General features: G+C 40.8%; 1 protein-coding gene and 1 pseudogene across 14 annotated transcripts in view; one reads left to right on the plus strand and one right to left on the minus strand.

Moving 5' to 3' along the window:
- Window positions 1–23024, minus strand: part of HECTD2 (HECT domain E3 ubiquitin protein ligase 2) — a 163540-nt gene that overhangs the window by 134271 nt on the left and 6245 nt on the right. For 2 of the 14 annotated variants that reach the window (XM_077125457.1, XM_077125458.1), the window contains exon 1: window positions 3235–5558. The exons of the other annotated variants lie outside the window; for them this stretch is intronic. The gene's annotated coding sequence lies outside the window, so the exon portion shown is untranslated. Of the gene's footprint in view, window positions 1–3234; window positions 5559–23024 lie in introns of those variants that run through there. 14 annotated transcript variants of the gene reach the window in all.
- On the plus strand, window positions 5688–6797 carry LOC143654012 (eukaryotic translation initiation factor 3 subunit F pseudogene; annotated as a pseudogene).

A 23024-nucleotide genomic window follows, 5' to 3' on the forward strand; every position in this document is an offset into this window, starting at 1 on the left:
AGGATAATTTTGCTGGATATAGGAGTCTTGGTTGGCAGTTTTTCTCTTTTAGTATTTTAAATATATCATCCCACTGTCTTCTAGCTTCCATGGTTTCTGCTGAGAAATCTACACATAGTCTTATTGGGTTTCCCTTGTATGTGATGGATTGTTTTTCTCTTGCTGCTTTCAAGATCCTCTCTTTCTCATTGACCTCTGACATTCTAAGTAGTAAGTGTCTTGGAGAATGCCTATTTGGGTCTAATCTCTTTGGGGTGCGCTGCACTTCTTGGATCTGTAATTTTAGGTCTTTCATAAGAGTTGGGAAATTTTCAGTGAAAATTTCTTCCATTAGTTTTTCTCCTCCTTTTCCCTTCTCTTCTCCTTCTGGGACACCCACAACACGTATATTTGTGCGGTTCATATTGTCCTTGAGTTCCCTGATACCCTGTTCAAATTTCTCCATTCTTTTCCCTATAGTTTCTGTTTCTTTTTGGAATTCAGATGTTCCATCCTCCAAATCACTAATTCTATCTTCTGTCTCTTTAAATCTATCATTGTAACTATCCATTATTTTTCTATGTTTGCTACTTTATCCTTTACTTCCATAAGTTCTGCGATTTGTTTTTTCAGTTTTTCTATTTCTTCTTTATGTTCAGCCCATGTCCTTTTCATGTCCTCCCTCAATTTATCGATTTCATTTTTGAAGAGGTTTTCCATTTCTGTTCGTATATTCAGGATTAGTTGTCTCAGCTCTTGTGTCTCATTTGAGCTATTGGTTTGTTCCTTTGACTGGGCCATATTCTCAATCTTTTGAGCGTGGACAGTTATCTTCTGCTGCTGGCGTCTGGGCATTTATTCAGATTTCTCTGGGTGTTGGACCCAGCAAGGTTGTAAGATTTTTCTGTGAAATCTCTGGGATCTGTTTTTCTTATCTTGCCCAGTACGTGGCGCACGTGGCACACGTTTGTCTCAAGTGTTTGGAATGGGTCTCCCCCAGTCACCGATCTCAGTGGCCTGGGGCTTTCGGATCCAAATCTCTCCGTTGGTTCAGGGGCCGCGCGTGGTGGGGGCGTCAGCTGCCGCGGCTTGAGGGGACCCTGTGGCTGGTTGCGGGCCGCAGCGGGCCTGGGGGATTCCCCACCGGACCAGGATGCCTCCCGTGGGGGGGGGGCTTCCGCGGCTTGGATAGCCCTCCTATCTGAGACTCGTATCCGCGGACTCGAAGCAGAGACTCGAAGCCTCCCGCACAAGAGGGGTGCCACCTGCCTCGGCTTGGGAAACTTGCTTCTCCAATACTCTCAGCCGGCCCGGAAAGGGGGGAGGGAGTAGCTCGGACCACCGCAGCTGCCGCTGATCGGGAGATCGCACGCCGCTCGGGGGTCTCACTGCAGCTGAGTCTCGCAGTCAGTCTAGCCAGCCCAGACTTTGGATAGCCCTCTGATCCGGGACTCGTAGCCGCGGACTTAAAGCCGAGACTCGAAGCCGCCCGCAGAAGAAGGGCGCCGTCTGCCTCGGCTTGGGGAACTTACTTCTCCGATACTCTCAGCCAGCCCCGGAAGGAGGGAGGGATTAGCTCGGACCGCCGCAGCTGCGGCCGCTCGGGGGTCTCGCCGCAGCCAAGACTCGGAATCAGACTTGCCAGCCCAGACTTTGGATAGCCCTCTGATCCGAGACTTGTAGTCGCGGACTCGAAGCCGCCCGCAAAAGTGTGGCGCCGGCCGCCTTGGCTGGGAAGCTTGTCTCTCCGAGTCTCCCAGCCAGCCCCGGAAGGAGGGAGGGATTAGCTCGGACCGCCGCAGCTGCGGCTGCTCGAGAAATCGCCCGCCGCTCGGGGATCTCACTCACCGCAGCTGAGTTTCGCAGTCAGACTAGCCAGCCCAGACTTGGTTACGCTGTGTGTCCATTCCCTGCTGTAGCCCCGGGAGTTGTTTTGTACTGTTTCTGTTCACCTATTAGTTGATTTGGAGTCGGAGGAACTAAGACGCATGTACCTTACTAAGACGCCATCTTGGATCGATTTCTGAGTTCATTTCTTTCTAAATAATGTAATTGTACTTTCGATAATAAAGGATTAAAAAAAGTATGGCTAAGCACATAGGGATCCTCAAGCACAGATTACAGAGCAAACTTGCTAGAGCACAGAATCTATATGAACACATTTTCCACAAAACAATATCTTTTTAAAAATAATAATACATATTTTATTAACCTACAATTTGTAATTATAAATAAGATTGTTTCTAGTGCAAGATTCAGCACCAGAGCTGCTTTAGTGCTTATTCTCAACTCTCAGTGGAGCATATCTATGTTCCAGTTTCCAGACGCTTACTAGAATATAGGCGCTAACATTTGCTTCCTTACTCTGAAGTTAATTTCTTTGCTTTTGCAGTAGAGAAAGAGTTTTTCATCTCTCCCTTCTTTATTCATCAGATTGATTGTCATTTATCTTTTCAGAATCATCCCATATTTAATGTAGCAGAAACATTTATGCTCACAAAATATCTACATGCTCTCCCACATTCCCTACCCTGTAGTTAAGTAGAGCCACATGATTATTTCTGATTAACAGGTCATAGTAGAAATGATATGTGCCATTTCTGGGCCCAAAGTGTCAACACACTCAAGAGCTGATAGGTAAGGCTCTAGCTCCCCTCTCTCTGCCTCCACAGTGATGACCATGGAGGCTAAGAGTGCAAATGGCAGAGCATCCATCAACTTGGGTCCCTGAGTGACTATGTGGAGCAGAGCTACTACTGACTAAAGTGCAGAAACATACCATTAGCAAGAAATAAACATTTACCTACACATTCGCAGTGTTCAACCACTGAATTTGGGGCGTTAATTTTTAACTGTGTTACAACTTATTCTAGCCTAACTTCTCTGAGAATCTTTTCTTGTAGTTGCTATTTCTATACAATCAATCACTATTATTTATGCTTGCAATTTACTTCAATTATTCCACTGAAATTATCATTGTTATCATATTAGTTTTTCATACTGGAGCAGGAATTTCTTATTGATCACAGAGCTTGACATCTAATAAATCTTGTGTATAAGTCTCCTGCACTTTAAAGTAAATTAATTAATGTTTTTCTTTTTTTTTTGAGAGATCAAAATAGAAAAGGACCTGGAGAGAATAAATTTCAGATACTATACACACAGAATTAAGGTTTCTGGAATAAAGAGATTTTTAGAAATCAGTTATTTAATTCCTTTATTTCACAGATGAGGAAATAAATTTGTCTGACTTACCTAAAGGCATACAGCTATCAAGCGAAAGAGATGTGATGGATGCTAAATGAGAATCTGAGGAGTACTTCCATGAGTAAATTACGTATTTGCAATTTTTATGTGTGATATGTAAAATTTATGCTGCTCATAGATTTTGATTTTTTTCCTGTTACTTGTTTTTGGTTGCTCCTTATTTCCTGGTTAGATTTTGGCTAAGAAAAGAAAAATTAATATAACATAGTATTATATAAATTTAAATTAATATTTGTGTCAGGATTAGTCTGTATGATCTAACAAAAAAATTACATATACTGCCTAATTAAAATAAAGCACCCAACCATAAGTACATACTGCTAAGTGAAAGAAGCCAGTCTGAAAAGGTTACATACTATACGATTCCAACCATATGACATTCTGGAAAAGGCAAACTACAGAGACAGTAAAAAGATCAGTGGTTGCCAGAGATTCAGGGTTGGGAGGAAGGATGAAGAGATGAGTAGGTGGAGCACAGGAGATTTTTAGGGCAGTGAAACTACTCTGTATGATACTGTAATAAGGGTGCATGATATTATAAATCTGTCAAAGACCATGAATCAAAATGTAAACTGTGGACTTTAGTTAATAATAACATATCAATATCGGTTCATCAATTGCAAAAAATGTACCACATTAATACAAGATGTTAATAATAAGGGAAACTAGGTAGGGGTGGCAGGGGGTAAATGAGGCCTCTCTGTATTTTTTTGCTCAATTTTTCTATAAACTTAAAACTGCTTTTAAAAAAATAAAGACTTTTTTTAAAGTAGTTTTAATAATAGATGTAGGATATCAATGTGACATTTCATAATCATAGACAATAAATATCTAGGGTCTTATACAGAACTTAGGGCACAATGGGTGTTCAATAAATGATTACTCCCATAATAATAATATAAAATAAGCTTATTGAGTGCTTGCTATGTGCTATATTATGTGCTTTATATATATTACAACATTCCTGTGAGATACGTATTTACATATGGGGAAAATGAAGCACCATGCCCAGGTTCACAAAGCCGGTAAGCAGGAAGCCAGAATTTAAACTCCAGTTTAAATGACACTGATGTCTACACTCTTAAATCACTATACAATAGCGTCTCTCTAGATATAGTAGCTATCACAAAATAAATTCCTTGCTATAAATACTAGGATGCTTAAATAAGAATACTAACTGGTAGTGCCAAGTTTGCTTAATTGTATAGGTTTTGTTCTGTCAGAACATCTTAAATAATAGTGGGAAGTAATGCCAAATCTTGACACAATACACATTTCATTTAGACATAATAATTAATAAAAGTAACCAATTTGTAAATTGAGGTCAACCATGTGTTGTACAATGAATGGCTCCACAGTAATAGCACTTTGTTTATTTAGTTGTAAATATCTGTAATAACTCAACATATCAAGGATTTTTTTTTCCATGATAACTGTCATGGATGTTATCTGAGACTGAACAAGAATAGGATGTGAACAGCAGTGTGGTCAGAACATAAAATAAAAGAGAGATGGTATAGTAAGATAAAACTGGGGGCAGGGAGGATAGGCAAGGACCATATCATGATGGCTTCAGGCTAAGGAGTACAGATTCTATGCTGCAAGGGGATAACGAAAAATCATTGAGGCCTTCTAAGCAGAGGAGGTGACATGATCATACCTGTATTTGTGAAAAATCACTCTGGCAGTAGTGTAGAGAATAGAGGGTGGTAATACTGGAAGCATAAAACAGGTAAAAGTCTATTGCAAGAAATAAATTACATCTGAACTGAGACGGTAGCAACAGAAAATGTAAAAGAATCACAGCTCAGTCCAAAGCAATGGCAAAAAGGGGAACAGCTATTTCAGGCCTAAATCTGAAACATTATGAGAATCATATCACCTTTGCCAAAATTACAAAAATAACCAAAATTAACAATGTGAAGTACTTTATTATAAATTTGAGGAAAATGGGCATCCTGTCTGTCACTTCAGTGAAAAGAAGAAAGCACAGAATTTTGAAATATGTAAAAACCTGAAGAAAATTCTAGACTGGCTTATATAAATGTGTGATTTGTGAGTAACAGAAAAGAAATCAGTGATTACTAGGCAAAAAAGCATGTTCCTTATGCCAAACAACTGAATTTTTCCAGTTGATATGGTTATTGGTATGCAGCAATAGAAAACAAAAAGGATGGAATGACAGGAAGCACTGGTGTTTACAACGTGAATGACAGACGATTAAGAAAGGGGAGGTGCAAGGGTAATTCAGTCGGAGAATTCTCACCTGCTATGCAGGAGACCAGGGTTCAATTTCCAGCCCAAGCACTCCACTCCCACCACAAAAAAAAAAAAAAAAATTCAACAAATGGTGCTGCAATAATGGAATAGTCACATGGAAAAAGAATGAAATGTGACCCTCACCATTCAGCATACAAAAAAAAAAAAGAATGAATGGCCAGGTGACATCATCAACATGATGATGTAGAAAAATCTACCCTCAGAATCCACTAAGAAAAGGAAAAATCTCTCCTCTCTCCATAACATGGTCACACCACCTGTATCAGCAAGTTCTCCTCCCACCACTCCAGCTCCAGTACCAGCTACTACCCCAGCTCCAATTCCAGCCCCAGCATAAGTGCAGGCTCTAGCTCCAGCACCGGTCGGGCCCCATCATCGGATCCGGCCAGGGCAGCAGCTATAACCTTGGCTGAGACTAGACACAGCCTCAAAGAAAGCCCCTACGCAGACTCCCGTGCCCGCGTTGTCCGGTTTGGCCATCCCAGGGCCTTTCACTGCGGCCGTGTGATCAAGCTGCTCCCGATCATTTTGGCCAACGTTGTGGACAGCTACCAGCAACGCAACGAGGGTGTAGCCTTAGTTATCACTCTGAACCCAGAACACTCTGCTGGGCACTGTAGACACTCAGTGGAAGTCACCAATAGCTTTTCAGTGCCACACCATGAGTCTGAAGATGAGGTGGCTGTTGACATGGAATATGTTAAGAACATGTATGAATTGCACAATAAAGTATCTCCAAATGAGACCATCCTGGGCTGCTACGCTACAGGCCATAACAGCACAGAGCACTCCCTGCTATTTCGTAAGTACTAAGCAGGAGGCCCCCTAGCCCTTTCACCTCACTGTGGACAGGAGTCTCCAGAATGGCCGCATTAGCATCAAGGCCTATGTCAGCACTTTAATGGGCATTCCTGGGGGTGATGTTCACACTTCTGACAGTGAGATATGCATATTATGGCACTGAACCCATTGGAGCTGACCTGATCATGAAGACCTATTTTAGCCACAAATGGGTTACTGGACCCTGAAGTAACTTACAGCAAGTAGGAGGAGCATCAGCTCACATCCAGGACTCCGTAAGTACAGTTCTGCAATATGCAGAGGATGTACTTCCTGGAAAGGAGTCAGCTGACAATACTGTGGGCTCCTTCTTGATGAGCCTGGTTAACTAAGTACCCAAAATAGTTTCCGATGACTTTGAGACCATGTTCAACAGCAACATCAATGGCCTGATGATGGTGACCTACCTGGCTAATCTCACGCAGTCATAGACTGCCCTCTTGTAAACCTGTGAATGGGTCTCAAGCAGGACTCCCTGAAACATGGGTCCCAGCCCAAGGACTCATTATGGAGTGAAGAAGAAATGCTTTTTTGTGTGTGTGTGTGGTCTTGACGCACACTGAGTTGTGACTAAATAAACATAGCCTACCTTTTGTCAAAAAAAAAAAAGAAAGAAAAAATCTCACTTGCTTGAATTCCTAAAGCACGACAGAGACTGGAGAAGGGACTCCACAAATGTTTAATGGAAGAAAAAGAAAACCAAATGCCAAAATCAGAAAGGAGATTTTTATCTCAGACCTGCCAGTCTAGACCCAATCCTTTCAATGGTCCCGTTCAGCCTGGGAGTTGCACAGAAGCAGCACGGCCTGGGTTACACCTGCCATAGATGCAGACACTAGGCCACTCACAGCAGCACGTTAGAACCTCATGTGCATCCAGGCACAGGGATTCAAATCCAAAGACCCAGGATGGAACACAAGCAGCTGAGGAACACCACATACAAAACAGTCCCCAAGGAAAAAAGAGACTGTAGCAGAATTGTTGGCAAGAGGTACAGACACTCAATTCAATCTTCGTTTGCTGGACCCCTAAAAACAAAAAGGACCTTTCTGGGTTGACTGCATCGGGGCCCCTCAGGTGGTATACCCTAATGGGATAGAAACTGGAGGCAAAAAAAAAAAAATGCTCATGGGAAAAAAAGAGGGTTAGAGGGAAACTGAATTGCTGTAAGATAGGACAGGTCCCAGAACTGAAAAGGATAATGAAAAGAGGATACGGAATGAAGGAAAGAATTTAAACGAACTATAGGATCTAGAGAGAATATCCTATACAAAAACAAACAGAAAAGATCAAGCTTCCCAGAGAAGGAATACAGGAAAGTTAGCTTTCTCATGAGGTGAAATAATTGCTATAACAAGTGCCATCTTAAAAACTGTACTGCTTATCCAAAGCAAGAATCAAATCAGAAGAGCTCAGAAAATCTGAACAGGTAAACACAAGCTGCGCTAAATGTACAGTTTAAAATAGTCACAGATAAACAGAAATTGAGAAAGTTTGCCAACAAAAGACCTACCCTACAAAAAAATGTTAAAGGGAGTGCTTCAGGTTGAAAGGAAAAAAACAGGAAAGAGTGGCTAGGAGTAGTGTGAAGAAGGGAAGATCTTCAGCAAAGGTAACTAAAAGTGTAAATGCAAAACCCACAAGTACTGTATCCTCAATATATACCTCTACTCTTAAATTTCTAAAAGAGTCAGAATACAATTGAATAGGAAAAAGTCACATTTTCCAAAATATAAAAGAGGTAATGGGGACAAATACAATAAAAGAGGAGAAACAGAGGGATAGAGGAGCAGAGAACATGTATGCTATTAGAGCTAAGATGGTATCTTTTCAAATTAGTTGGTTATAAATGTAGCTTGTGTAATAAAAATCCAGCAGTAACCACAGAGAAAGAATTTTAAAAATATACAGTAACAGAAATGAGAAAGAGATCTGATAGTAATATCACAGAAGATCAATGATACAGAAAAGGGGGACTGCAATAAAATAAAAGGGAAACAAGCAAAAAAAGATACGACATATTAAACCAAAGGACAAAATGGCTGTCTTTACAATATTAACAGTGAATATTCATGAATTAAACGTCCCAATCAAAAGACACAGATTGGCAGAACTGATAAAAAAGCACCATCCAACTATTTGGTGCTTACAAAATATTCACCTTAAACCCAAACACAGTTTGAAAGTGAAAGCATGGAAAAAGATAATTCACACATATATAATCAAAAAAGAGTTCAATAGCTATACTAATATGGGAAAAAATAAATTTTAAGTCAAAAGCTATTATAAAACACAAAGAAAGACACTATATATTAATAAAAGGGGCAATCCACCAAGAAGGAGTTACAATCATAAATATTTATGTACATAATCACAGTGCCCCAAAACATGGGAGGCAAACACTGGCAAAACTAGAGAAAGAAATAGACACCTCTACATATAACTGTTGGAGACTTCAATATACCACACTCATTAACAGATAGAACATTTAAGCAGAAGTCCAGTAAGGAAACAAACAACTTGAATAATATGATAAATCAACTAGACTTAGTAGAGATAAACAGCACTGCACCCCAAAACAGCAGGATATACATGTTTCTCAAGTGTACATGGATCATTCTGCACGATAGATCAGATACTGGGTCACAAAAGAAGTCCCACTCAATTTTAAAAGACTGAAATTATGCAAGGTACCTTCTCTGACCACAATGGAATGAAGCTGGAAATCAATAACAGGTAGAGAACTGGAAAACAAAAAAATACAGTAGGATTTTGTTTTATGTGACCAATATGTTCCAAGACCCTTTGCTTAAGCTGAAAATTCTGTCATTCTCCCTCTCCTTCCTCCCTTTGTCCCCACCCCAGCAACCACCCCACCCCTAGGTCTCTCCACCCCCTCCCTCAGAGGAAATAAATTGGCAGTGACTAAACGGAGGTCAGGAAGGCACCTGAGGGACCCTGGGTCAGCACTCTGCTCTGCCACCCCCGTGCACCAACCTCACTGCTGCCATGCTGCAAGGCATTATATAGGGTGTTCATAATAGCAAACTTTTATTTAATAAGTATTTCTTATATAAACACACCCATCATACTTTTTTAATAAGTAAGGCAAATAAACACTCAAGTAACAAGTCAACAAAATAAAACGCAGAAATAATTTTTTTTAATTTTAATTCCCTTTCTCAATTTAATTTATTTTTTGATTGCCAATCACTTATACCTGAATTCACACATACTGATTTCACATAAAAACAAGATCCTAATGGATATGGAAGTTAACACACTCTTAAACAATCAGTGGGTCAAACAAGAAATTAAAAGGGAGATAAGTAAATATCTTGAGACAATGAAAAAGAGAACACAACATATCAAAACTTATGGGGTACAGCAAAGGCAGTGCTGAGAGGGAAATTTACAGCACTAAATGTTTATATTAAAAAAAGGAGAAAGAGCTAAAATCAAAGACCTAACTCCATGCCTGGAGGAATTAGAAAAAAGATTGGCAAAGAAAGAAAAGAAAAGAAAGATTATAATAGAAATAAATGAAATAGAGAGTAAAAAACAATAGAAAGCATTAGCAAAACCAAAGATTGATTGTTTGAAAACAGCAATAGAATTGACAAATCTTTAGCTAGACTGACAAAGGAAAAAAGAAGCTCAAAATGAGAAATGAAAGAGGAAATGTTATACTGACCCCACAGAAATAAAAAGGATCAAAAGATGTTACTATGACAATCAATTAGATAATCTAGATGAAATGGTTGACTTCCTAGAAACCACACAACCTTCACGGATTCTAGAAGAAATAGAAGAACACGACAGACAAATTACAAGTAAAAAGACAGAATCAGTCATCGAGTTTCTCAATATAGAAAAACTTTCGTGCATCAAAGGACATTATCATGAAAGCGAAACAACAACCTACTCATTGGGAGAAAATATTTGGAAACCACATATCCAAGAAGGGTTTAATATCCAGAATATATAAAGAAGTCCAACAGCTCAACAATAAAAAGACAAACAACCCAATTTAAAAACGAACAAAAGACTTGAATAGTCATTTCTCCAAAGAGAATATACAATGGCTAAAAAGCACATGAAAAGATGCTCAATATCATTAGCTTTTAATGAAATGCAAATCAAAACCATCTCATACCACTAGAAAGGTAACTATTTTAAAAACAACATAAAATAGAAGTTTTGGAGAGGATGTGGAGAAACAGGAAGACTCATTCATTGCTGGTGTGAATGTAAGATGGTACAGCTGCTGTGGAAGACAGTTTGGCAGTTCCTCAGAAAGGTAAGTACATAATTACTATATAACACAGCAATCCCAGTACTAGGTATACACTGTAAAGTATTGAATGGAGGGACTCAAACAGATATTTGAACACCAATGCTCATAGCAGCATTATTCACAACTGCCAAAAAGATAGAAGCAACCCAAATATCCATCAACTAATGAATGGGTAAATAAAATCTGGTATATATGCAATGGAATATCATTCAGCATTAAAAAATAATGAAGTTCTGATTCATGAGACAACATGGATGAACGGTGAAGTCATCAGGTTGAGTGAAACAGCCAGACACAAAAGGACAAGTACTGTATGAGCTCACTGATATGAAATAATTAGAATAAGGAAACTCACAGTCAGAAACTAGAATACAGGTTACCAGGAGCTAGGTTAGGGGTAGGGAATGGGGAGCTAATGTTTAAATTGTACAGATTTTCTACTGGGGTATAATGTAATGTTTTGGTAATAGATGATGGTAATGGTAGCACAATATTGTGAAAGTAATGAACAGCACTGAATTATATATATGAATGTGGTTAAAAGGGGAAATTTTAGATTGTATATGTTACTACAATACAAATTAGAAGAAAATACATAGGACTGTACAACACAATAAGCCCTACTGTAAATGATGGACTATAATTAACAGTACATTTATGAAAGCAATGAGTAGGGATTGCTCTATCCAGAAGCTTCACTGAAGGGAATAAATATTTGAGGGAAGGTAAATTGAACATGTTATCACCGTTGCCAAATCCAATGCTCCCTTCTCCCTAAACTGCCCAACTCATAGCACCGCTGTTTTTCTTTGTGCAGCAATAGTCACGGATTAGAGCAGGGATAGGCAGTCAACTCAGAGGTAGCCTATCTGTAGGGTGGGTGGCCAAACTTCACGTGGCATGGCATAAAGAACACAGATGCTTCTTAATAAGCCAATCAAACCAGTTCTTTATAGATTTTAGACTGAGAAATATGAAGGAGACTGGCCAACCAAGACTGAGAGAATATCAGAGATACAGTAAGCACTCAGTTTCTGTTCTGTTCCTATCTGCTTTCAGGTTCTAACATGTGTTTATATCATTCCAGTGAATTCCCTAGTCCCTTAAAGAGCACAAATGAAAAATTAAAAAAAAAGAAAACATAGAACCATATCACACAAAGTGAACCCTATAGTAAACGATGGACTATAGTTAATAGTATGATTATAAAAATGTTGTTTAGTGAACTGTAACAAATGTACCACACTAATGCAAGCTATTAATAATAGGGTAGTAAATAGGAACTCTGTACTTTATGCTTGGCTTTTTTTGGTGCCATTGCGGAGTGTGGAGGGTGTGGGTATCCAGGCACAGGGTTCCAGGCACAAGTACACGGGTGGTGGGGGCAGGGGTACAGGTGCATGCTTGCATGGGGCAGGGCCAAGAGGCAGATGCATACAGGGGCTCAGCACAGGTGCAAAGGGCACAGGATGGGAGGCAAAGCATGGAGAGGCGCTCATGCAGGGGGTGGTGAGGGTGGGGTGCAGTGGTCGAGGGGGCAGGGTATGGGTGTGTGGGTGCCCAAGCAGGTGGGATGTGGGTGTGTGCTGGAGGGGAGTGGGGGGTGGGGGGGGCGCTGTCGAGGCAGGGTTGCACGTGCATGGGCAGGGGTTGTGGCACAGATGTGCATGTAAGCGCTTGCAGGAGAGCAAGAGCAGTTGAGGGCAGGCATTCTGGGGGTCCAGATGTAGTACCTTCAATGAACAACGCGTGGCTTACTTCCTAGTTTCCATGAGGGCTCCAGGCCTCCATTTGGAAAGGGGTGCCTTAGGCTCATTGCACTAGCTGGATGGTCTTCAGTTCTGAGTCTTAAGTCCCATTCCTCAGCTTTTTCAACTAGACCTCTCTATGTAGTGTAGAAGACCCTCTCAGGTCATTTGCACCCTGCAATTGCTGTCCAGGTCGTTTTTCTGTCACTTCTCTAGATGCTCCTTGGAGCAGGGGTGAACTAGGTCTATCCTGTCCAGCCATCTTCCTGGATACCAAATCTGTGGTCAGCTGATCTTCAGAAGGCCGCCAAATCCACTGAACTGGGACAAAATAGTCTTTTCAATTATAGGAATGAGAAAATTTATATAAATAGCCAAAAGAATGAGAGAGGACTCTTACCTTATATCCCATACAAAAATGAACTCACAGTGTATCAAACACCTAAATACAAGAACCAGTATCGTAAAACTCCTAGAAGAAAATATAGGGAAACATCTTCAAAACCTAGTGATATGAGGTAGCTTCCTAAATTTTACACCCAAAGTATAAGCAACGAAAGATAAGATAGATAAATGGGAATGCTTCAAAATCAAATTCTTTTGTGTCTCAAAAGACTTTGTCAAAAAGGTAAAGAGGCAGCCAATTCAATGGGAGAAAATATTTGGAAATCACACATTGGACAAAGGTTTGATATTCTGTATACATAAATAAATCATACAACTCAACAACAAAAGAACCCAATTTTAAAATGGCCTAAAGATATGAACAGGCATTTTTCCGAAGAGCAAATACAGATGATTAAAAAGCACATGAAGAGATGCTCATGTTCACTAGCTACAAGGGAACTGCAGATCAAGACTACAATGATACTACTACCTTACACCTATAAGAATGGCTGCTATTAAACAAACAGGAAATGACAAATGTTGGAGAGGATGTGGAGAAATTGGGACTACTTATGCACTGCAGTTGGGAGCTGCTATGGAAGGAAGACAGTTTGGTGTTTCCTTAGAAAACTAAATATCAAGCTGCTGTATGACCCAGCAATACTACTACTCGGTATACAATACCTAGGACAGCTAAAAGCAGTGACACAGACATTTGCATACCGATATTCACAGCAGCATTGTTCACAAATGCCAAAAGATGGAAAAACAATCCAAGGGCCCCTCAACAGACCAGTGGATTAACAAAATGTGATATATACACACAATGGAATATTATGCAACAATAGGACGAAATGACTTCCTGAAGCATATGACAAAATGGATGAACCTTGAGGACATAAAGCTGAGTAAAATAAGCCAGACACAAAGGATAGATACTATATGACTTCGTTTTTATGACCTTGGTAAAGGTAAACTCAGAGGTTTATAATACAAAATATAGGGGACCTAGAGATACATGGAAGCCAGAGATGGGTGAACGGTTAGCTAATGAGGTTGAATTTAAATGTAAGGGAATAGATAGACGTGAAGGCAGTTCATTAGTGGGTCTAAAAGTAATATGGCCAAATTGAAGGTGAACATGATTGAAAGAGGTTGTATAAAGGCATGTATCCCACCAAATAACAGTACAAATATAAAGAAGTTCTTGCATGAACTACTTCAAAGGTATGAAGTTTGTACAAAGAGTTTACAATATTGGGGTGTAGGGGGAAAACTATTATTGCATCCTGTGGGCTATGTTTAACAGGAATACATCAATAGTACCATAGCAATACCAGGGGTATATAATGGGCAGAGGTGGGGTGAGGGGACAAGGGGAGGTTTGGATTTTCTGTTTGGTGAGGTTGTGTTTAGCAGTTATTTTTCTCTTGGGAGCAATGAAAATTGTCTAAAATTGAGAGTGTTGATAATTACACCACTAAGTGAGGATAATGTGAACATGGATTGTTGACTTTGGACATTATACAAGATACCCAATGGATGGAGGTAGAGGAAGGATACACTCACTGAGAAGTAAAATGGTGAACTGTGGTGTATACATGAAGTCAAATATTGTGCTGCTACAGAAAGGAATGAAGTCATGAGGCATGCAACGTGGTGAATGAACCCGTTGGACATTATGTGATACAAAATAAGACAGAAACAAAAGAACAGATATTGAATGGTCTCTGTCATGGTCAGGTTCCTGTGTCAACTTGGCCAGGTGGTGGTGCCTGTTTGTCTGGTTGGGCAAGTGCTGGCCTGTCTGTTGCCATGAGGACATTTCATAGAATTAAATCATGATCACAGCTGCATCCACAGCTGATTCCATTTGTAATCAGCCAAGGGGAGTTTCTTCTACAATGAGTGATGCTTAATCTAATCACTGGAAGTCTTTTAAGGAGGATTCAGAAAAGACAGGCTCTCTTCCTGCTTCAACCGGTAAGCCTCTCCTGTGGAGTTCGTCCAGACCCTCCAGTGAAGTCATCAGCTTCACAACCTGCCCTACAGATTTTGGACTCTATGTTCCCATGGTTACATGAGATGCTTTTATAAATTTTATATTTACGGATATTTCCTGTTGATTCTGTTTCTCTAGAGAACCCTAACCAATACAGCTTGGTACCAAGAGTAGTTCTTAAGAAACAGAATTTTAAAAATGGGTTTTTACAATTGGTTTTCTACTCTGACTGGACTCAAAGGCACTGAGGACTCTGATTCCTGTAATTAGAATGATACTGCCAATCCATGAGGTGAGTCGGCAAAAGAGATAGTCAAAATATCACCATTTGATTCTTCTAATGCTTCGCTTGTACTAAGCTGGACTTGGGGGGATAATGTTTTGACACCTTTATGGAGTTTTGTGGAAATAAGAGGTATAGAGATGTTGGCTGGTTGTTGTTAGATACACTGTATACATTAATGAGTAAAAGGGATGGGCTTAAGGCTTCAAATGAGAAGCTTACGCAATGCTTCTGTGAGTGTCCTGAAGGAAAAATCTTACGTCATGTAGAAGTAGACTTGAGATCTCTGAAAATCAGACTCAGAATCTTATTGTTAGAGTAGCAACTTTACAACATAAACTGAAATCTCAATCTTGCATGATGTCTGTCATTAAAGTGAGGGCATTGATTGGAAAGGAGTGGGACCCTGAAAAATGGAATGGCGACATATGGATTGATAATGATGTCGGTGGCAAGGTTGAAACCCTAGGTCATGGCTGAGTCTTCTCTAAACCTTTAACAGTCTGCTCTGAGGACACAGCTACCCCACCTCCAGCCTGCCTTAAGGAGTTGGCCACCCAACCTCCACGTGAAGGGATTAGCCCTAGAGTGATTAATCCTGTTTCACCAGATGAAACTGCAAATGAATGCCCTGAAGCAAATGGCTTGGAAAATACTTCTAATTCTTTTCATGACCCACCCCCACCACCCCTCATTTCTTCCAAACCTATAACTATATTAAAGTCTCAACAGGCCCCTAAGGGTGAGGTACAAAGTATCACACATGAGGAGGTATATTATACTCCAAAAGAACTGTGTGCATTTTCTAATTTATATAGACAGAAATCAGAGGAATATGTGTGGCCATGGATTTTAGGGTGTGGAATAATGGTGGGAGGAATGTAAGGCTGGATCTGGCTGAATTTATTGATATGGCCTCACTAAGCAGAGATTCTGCATTCAATGTTATAGATCGAGGGGTCAGAAAAGGCATTAACAGTTTGTTTGGATGGTTGGCTGAAATATGGATTCAAAGGTGACTGATATTACCTGAGGTTGAAATGCCAGAACTGCCCTGGTATACTATAGATGAGGGGATCCAGAGGCTTAGAGATACTGGAATGTTAGAGTGGATTTATCATGCACAGCCTGCTCTTACACCCCAAGAATGTCTGGAGGATGCACCTTTCACCAGAGCAGTGAGAAATAAATTTGAGACTAGCGCCATCATCCCTGAAGAGCTCTATAGTTGCCCTTCTCTGTAGGTCAGATATTACTGTGGGAACTGCTGTCACTGAGCTGGAATCCCTAAACACAGTGGGGATGACTGGATCCCAAGTTGGCAGCACTTAATCACCAAAGATAGGGTGGGCATGATTATTATAATAGACAGCAAACTCAAAGCAGGAGTCAAAATAATCTGACACGTACAGATTTGTGGCGGTGGCTAGTAAATCATGGGGTACCTAGAAGTACCATAGATGGGCAGTCTACTAAATTCTTGTTTGAGCTGTATAAACAAAAGAGCTCTAGGTCAAGTGAACACAGTCTAACTTGAATTACAAAAACACAGAGTCATGGCCCTTAATCAATTTCCAGACTTCAGACAGTTTACAGACCCGGAGCCCCTTAAATGAAGGGGCGATCAAGTCTCTTTGGGAGAAAACCCTGTTACACTGCCACAGATTTACACTGTTAATCTTCCTCCAAGCCTTCCCCAAGGAGACCGATGACCTTCTACCAGGGTAACTGTGCATTGGGGAAAAGGAAATAATTAGATATTTCAGGGATTATTAAACACCGGTTCAGAAGTGACATTAATTCCAGGGGACCCAAAACATCACTCTGGTCCAGCAGTCAGAGTGGAGGCTTATGGCTATCAGGTGATCGATGGAGTTTTAGCTCAGGTCCATCTCACAGTGGATCCAGCGGGCCCCCGAACCCATTCAGTTGTTATTTCCCCAGTTCCAGAATGCATAATTGGAATAGACATACTGAACAACTGGCAGAATCCCTACTTTGGCTCTCTACATTGTGGAATGAGGGTTACTCTGGTGTGAAAGGCTCAATGGAAGCCACTACAACAGCCCCTCCCTAGCAAAATAGTAAAACAGAAGCACTACCAGATTCCTGAAGGGACTGCAGAGATAACTGCCACTCTTAGGGACTTGAAGGATGCAGAGGTGGTGATTCCCACTACATCACCATTGAACTCTCCTATTTGGCCTGTGCAGAAAACAGATGGGTCTTAGAGGATGACAGTGGATTATTGTAAGCTCGACCAGGTGGTAACTCCAATTGCAGCTGCTGTTCTGGATATGGTATCATTGCTTGAGCAAATCAATACATCCCCTGGTACCTGGTATGCAGCTACTGATCTGGAAAATGCTTTTTCTCAATAGCTATTAGTAAGTACTACCAGAAACAGTTTGCTTTCAGCTGGCAAGGTCAGCAATATACTTTCACTGTCCTACCTCCAGAGTATATAAACTCTCCAACCCTATGTCATAATCTTGTCCGCAGGGGCCTTGATCATTTCTCCCTCCCACAAGACATCACACTGGTCTATTATATTGATGATATCATGTTGATTAGACCTAGAGAGCAAGAAGCAGCAAGTACTCTAGACTTATTGGTAAGGCATTTGAATGTCAGAGGATGAGAGATAAATCCAACAAAAATATAGGGCCTTCCACCTCAGTGAAATTCCTAGGTGTCCAGCGGTATGGGACATGTTAAGATATCCCTTCTAACATGAAGGATAAGTTGTTGCATCTGGCCCCTCCTACAACCAGAGAAGAGGCACAATGCCTAATTGGTCTCTTTGGATCTTGGCCACAACATATTCCTCATTTGGGTGTGCTACTCTGGCCCATTTATCGAGTGACCAGAAAAGCTGCTAATTTTGAGTGCGGATCTGAACAAGAGGAGGCTCTGTGACAGGTCCAGGCTACTGTACAAGCTGCTCTGCCACTTGGACCATACGATCCAACAGATCCAATGGTACTGGAAGTGTCAGTGGCAAAGAGAGATGCTGTTTGGAGCCTTTGGCAGGCCCCTATAGGAGAATTACAATGCAGACCCTTAGGATTTTGGAGCAAAGCCTTACCATCTGCTGCAGATAACTACTCTTCTTTTGAGAAACAGCTTTTGGCCTGCTACCGGGCCTTAGTAGAGACTGAATGCTTAACCATGGGCCACCAAGTTACCATGAGACCTGAGTTGTCTATCATGACCTGGGTGTTGTCTAACTCACCAAGCCATAAAGTTGGGCATGTGTAGCAGCACTCCATCATAAAATGGAAATGGTATATACAAGATAGGGCCAGAGCAGGTCCTGAAGGCACAAGTAAGTTACATGAGGAAGTGGCCCAAATGTCCATGGTCTCCACTCCTGCCACATTACCTTCATTTTCCCTGACCAGAACTATGGCCTCTTGGGGAGTTCCTTTCAGTAAACTGACTGAGGAAGAGAAAACTTGGGCCTGGTTTACAGATGGTTTGGCACAATATGCAGGTACCACCCAAAAATGGACAGCTGCAGCACTAAAATCCCTTTCTGGGATGTCCTTAAGGGCAGTGAGGGAGAACCCTCCCAGTGGGCAGAACTTCAAGCAGTGCACCTGGCTGTTCATTCTGCTTGGAAGAAGAACTGACCAGAGGTGCATTTGTATACTGACTCATGGGCTGTTGCTAATGGTTTTGCTGGATGGTCAGGGACTTGGAAAGACCATAATTGGAAAACTGGTGACAAAGAGGTCTGGGAAAGAAGTATGTGGTGCATAAACCTTTCTGAGTGGGCTAAAAACATGAAGATACTTGTGTCTCATGAGAATGCACACCAGAGGGTGACTTCAGCAAAAGAAAGTTTTAATAATCAAGTGGATAAGATGGCCCATTCTGTGGATACCAGTCAGCCTCTTTCCCCAGCAATACCTGTAATTGCCCAATGGACTCATGAACAAAGTGGTCATGGTGGTAGGGATGGAGGTTATGCATGGGCTCAGCAACATGGACTGCCACTCACCAAGGCTGACCCAGCTACAGTCACTGCTGAGTGCCCAATCTGCCAGCATCAGAGACCCACACTCAGCCCCCCATATAAGACCACTCCCCAAGATGACCAGCCGGCTATATGGTGGCAGGTTGATTACATTGGACCACTCCCTTCACGGAAGGGGCAGCAATTTGTTCTAACTGGAATAGACACATACTCTGGATATGGGTTTGGTTTCCCTGCACGTAATGCTTCTTCCAAAACTACCATCTGTGGGCTTACAGAATGCACTATCCATCGTCATGGTATTCCATACAGCATTGCTTCTGATCAAGGAACACACTTCACAGCAAATGAAGTGCAGGAATGGGCACATGCTCATAGAATTCCCCAGTCTTACTATGTTCCCCATCATCCAGAAGCAGCTGGATTGATAGAACAGTGGACTGGCCTTTTGAAAACTCAATTATGGTGCCAATTAGGTGGCAATACCTTGAAGGACTGGGGTAATGTTCTCCAGGAAGCTGTGTATGCTCTGAATCAGCATCCACTGTATGGTGCTGTTTCTCCAATAACCAGGATCGATGGGTCCAGGAACCAAGGGGTGGAAATGAAAGTGGCACCACTCACTATTACCCCTAGTGATCCACTAAGAAAATTTTGCTTCCTGTCCCTGCAACCTTGAGTTCTGCTGGTTTTAGTTCCAAAAGGGGGAGTGCTTCTACCAGGAGCAACAACAATGATTTCATTGAACTGGAATCTAAGACTGCCACTTGGTCACTTTGGGCTACTCATGCCCCTGGATCAACAAGCCAAGGTGATTACATTGCTTGCTGGGGTGACTGACCCTGACAATCAGGGGGAAATAGTACAGCAACTACACAATGGAGGTAAAGAAGAGTTTTTCTGGAATACAGGAGATTCCCTAGGGTGTATTTTAGTACTACCATGCCCTGGGATTAAAATCAATGGAAAACTGCAACAACCCAATCCAGGCAGGACTACCAATGGCTATTCAGGAATGAAGTTTAGGTCACCCCACCAGGCAAAGAACCACAGCCAGCTGAAGTGCTTGCTAAGGGTAAAGGGAACATAGAATGGGTAGTGGAAGAAGGTAGTGATAAATATGAACTAGGACCATGTGACCAGTTACAGAATTGAGGACTGTAATGCTGTCTTATTCATGCTATACTACTTAAGTTGGTAAGTTATCAAGTTTAAGAATACATATTACCCAAGGACTTGCATCCTATTCTGGGCAGATTTAATGTGTTTCCGGTTATGTACAGGACAGCTGAGTATCAGGAAAAAAATTTGTCTTTTATTGTTTTCTGTTTAGAAATTAGGTATGGTTTAAGGTGATGTGTATAGCTGCCAAGTTGACAAGGAGTGGGCTGTTATGCTCACGTTCATGTGTCAACTTGGCCAGGTGGTGGTATCCGTCTGTCTGGTTGGGCAAGTGCAAGCCTGTCTGTTGCTATGAGGATGTTTCATAGATTTAAATCATTATCATGTCAGTTGCATTCACATCTGATTCCATTTGTAATCAGGCTAGGGGGGTGTCTTCTACAATGAGTGATGCTTAATCTTATCACTGGAAGCCTTTTAAGGATGATTCAGAAGAGATAGGCTCTCTTCCTGCTTCGGCCGGTAAGCCTCTCCTGCGGAGTTCGTCCAGACCCTCCATCAGAGTTGTCAGCTTCACAGCCTGCCTTACAAATTCTGGACTCTATGTTTCCATGATTATGTGAGACATTTTTATAAATTTTGTATTTATGGATATTTCCTGTTGATTCTGTTTCTCTAGAGAGCCCTAACTAATAGTTTCATTCAGAAAATACTTACAAGAAAATTGGGGCAGAAATTCTTAACTCTAATATAGCACTCACATTTAGTCCGGAGCAGTTATAGTTATTTCTAGACATTAAGAGGCTGTGCTATATATGTATAATCTGGTATTTCCCTGGAACTGTAGGTACCTGTGTGACACCTAAGACTCAGAGTAGGAGTTCTGCAATTCTGAAGGTCAGCAATGCCATATACAACAACTATTAAAGAAATTGAAAAAAGGGATCAGGCTTCAATTAGAGATAAGAAAGAAGTCCACTGGGTTGGGACTAAGGTAAATCAGAATACAGGAGTAAGGAAGACATTATATTTTAGAACTTCACCTACTCTATGAGAACAAAGGAAGAGAGGTTTATTTTGTCCAAAACCTAAATTTTCTGTAGTACATAATCTAACTCAACCTGTCTGGATAGATCATTTGAACAACCCAAGCACAGGGAGCCCAGAATAGGAATGAATGCTTGGGATTCTGTATAGTTCAATTTCTGGATACATTCCCGAATATGCTGAGCAGATAATTTAAAAGTACTGAAAAAATAAAAATAAAATATTTTTAAAGTACTGGCAAAGTCCCTTAAAGGATGAGAGAAAAAATATAGAACTATTAAACTTTACCACTGGGGAACCCTAGATACTGTCTCAAACATTAGGGATGCCAAGTCAATAGGCCAAGCCTTTTTGATCTTGAGACTTCCTCTCGTGAAGCTCACTTATGTAGCAGAGAAGCTCAGCCTACCTATAGTTATGCCTAAGAGTTAATTCCAGAAGACCACTTTTGTTGCTCAGATTTGGCCTCTCTCTCTCTCCCCCTCTACCCAGCTCTCCAAGTGAAATTACTACCCTCCTCCCTACCTGGGACATAACGTCCAGGGGTGAAATTCTCCCAGGTAACGTGGGAGATGACTCCCAGGTATGAGCCTGGCCCTGGCACCATAGCACAGACAATGCCTTCCTAACCAAAACAGGTAAAAGAATTGCAACAAATAAGCTATCAGTGGCTTGAGAGAGTTCAAATAGAGTCATGAGGCTACTCTGGAGGCTACCCCTATGCAAGCTGCAACTAAATATTGAATTTATCATGGTTTGCCAAACCCCAACCAAAAGCATCCCTGTCAACCCTAAAGAATACCTAGGGCTTTATCAGAGATTCTACAAAGGTTCCATGCATTATGATTATTTTCCAGAAACCTACACTCCAGATGGGTTCCTAGGCTAGATAAGTCCTAAAACTCAAAGGGGCCAGCCTCTCCAGAGCATCAACTAGTTTCATTCCCCTACCCCATATTACTGACAGCCCTTTCCAACATGAAAAAGTTAGAATGGGCATAGCCCAAATACTTCTAAAAAGAGTAAGACCTCTAAAGGAGAAAGATCAAAGGAGAGGTAGAGTTATAACAGAGAAGATAGGATTTAACGAATGAGTATGGCCACTGAATCATTATATTGATATTTCTTTTAGTCTCCAGCATCTTGGAGCAGATAAAAGTAAAAACTTAAAATTGTGGAACTGTAACCCAAACCAGACTCTGAAATCTGTTCTATAACTAACTGTTACGGTGTGCTTTGAAATTTATTGCTTTTTAATATTGTTATGTTTTGAATTAAAAAAAGAAAATTAATTTAAATTTAAATTTAATTTTTAAATTAATTTTTTAATCAAATGTTATATACATATCCAAGTTACAAGTAACTTAAATAACTAGTTATTCATATAAGAAAGGCTCAGTAATGTATTATTTTACAACATAAGAAAGGATCCTATACTTACAGAGTTGACTATAAAACTAGGAAAAATAAAAACAGGACAAACAGTAGGGAAATCAAAACTTTCCAGAGCTTTCTAAACTCCACACATTTCCTCATTCATCTTCTCTTGATCTCTCTTTGTTCTCTCGTACTCAACTCTAACTAAAAATAAGCAAGTTAACTTGCAAACACAATGCAAAAAGCTGCTACTCTGGCAATACTGGCTGTACTTTTTTAAGCTATTTCTTTCCTTTTTCAAAAAGAAATTAATACAAAATTAGACATATACCAATCCTGAGGAGTTCAGAGAGTGCATTCTATCTCTTAATTCAATGAGTGTGTCTGAGAGTGTGTGTGTGTATGAATGTGTG

This window comes from Tamandua tetradactyla, chromosome 13, assembly GCF_023851605.1.
Source record: "Tamandua tetradactyla isolate mTamTet1 chromosome 13, mTamTet1.pri, whole genome shotgun sequence".
Lineage (NCBI taxonomy): Eukaryota > Metazoa > Chordata > Mammalia > Pilosa > Myrmecophagidae > Tamandua > Tamandua tetradactyla.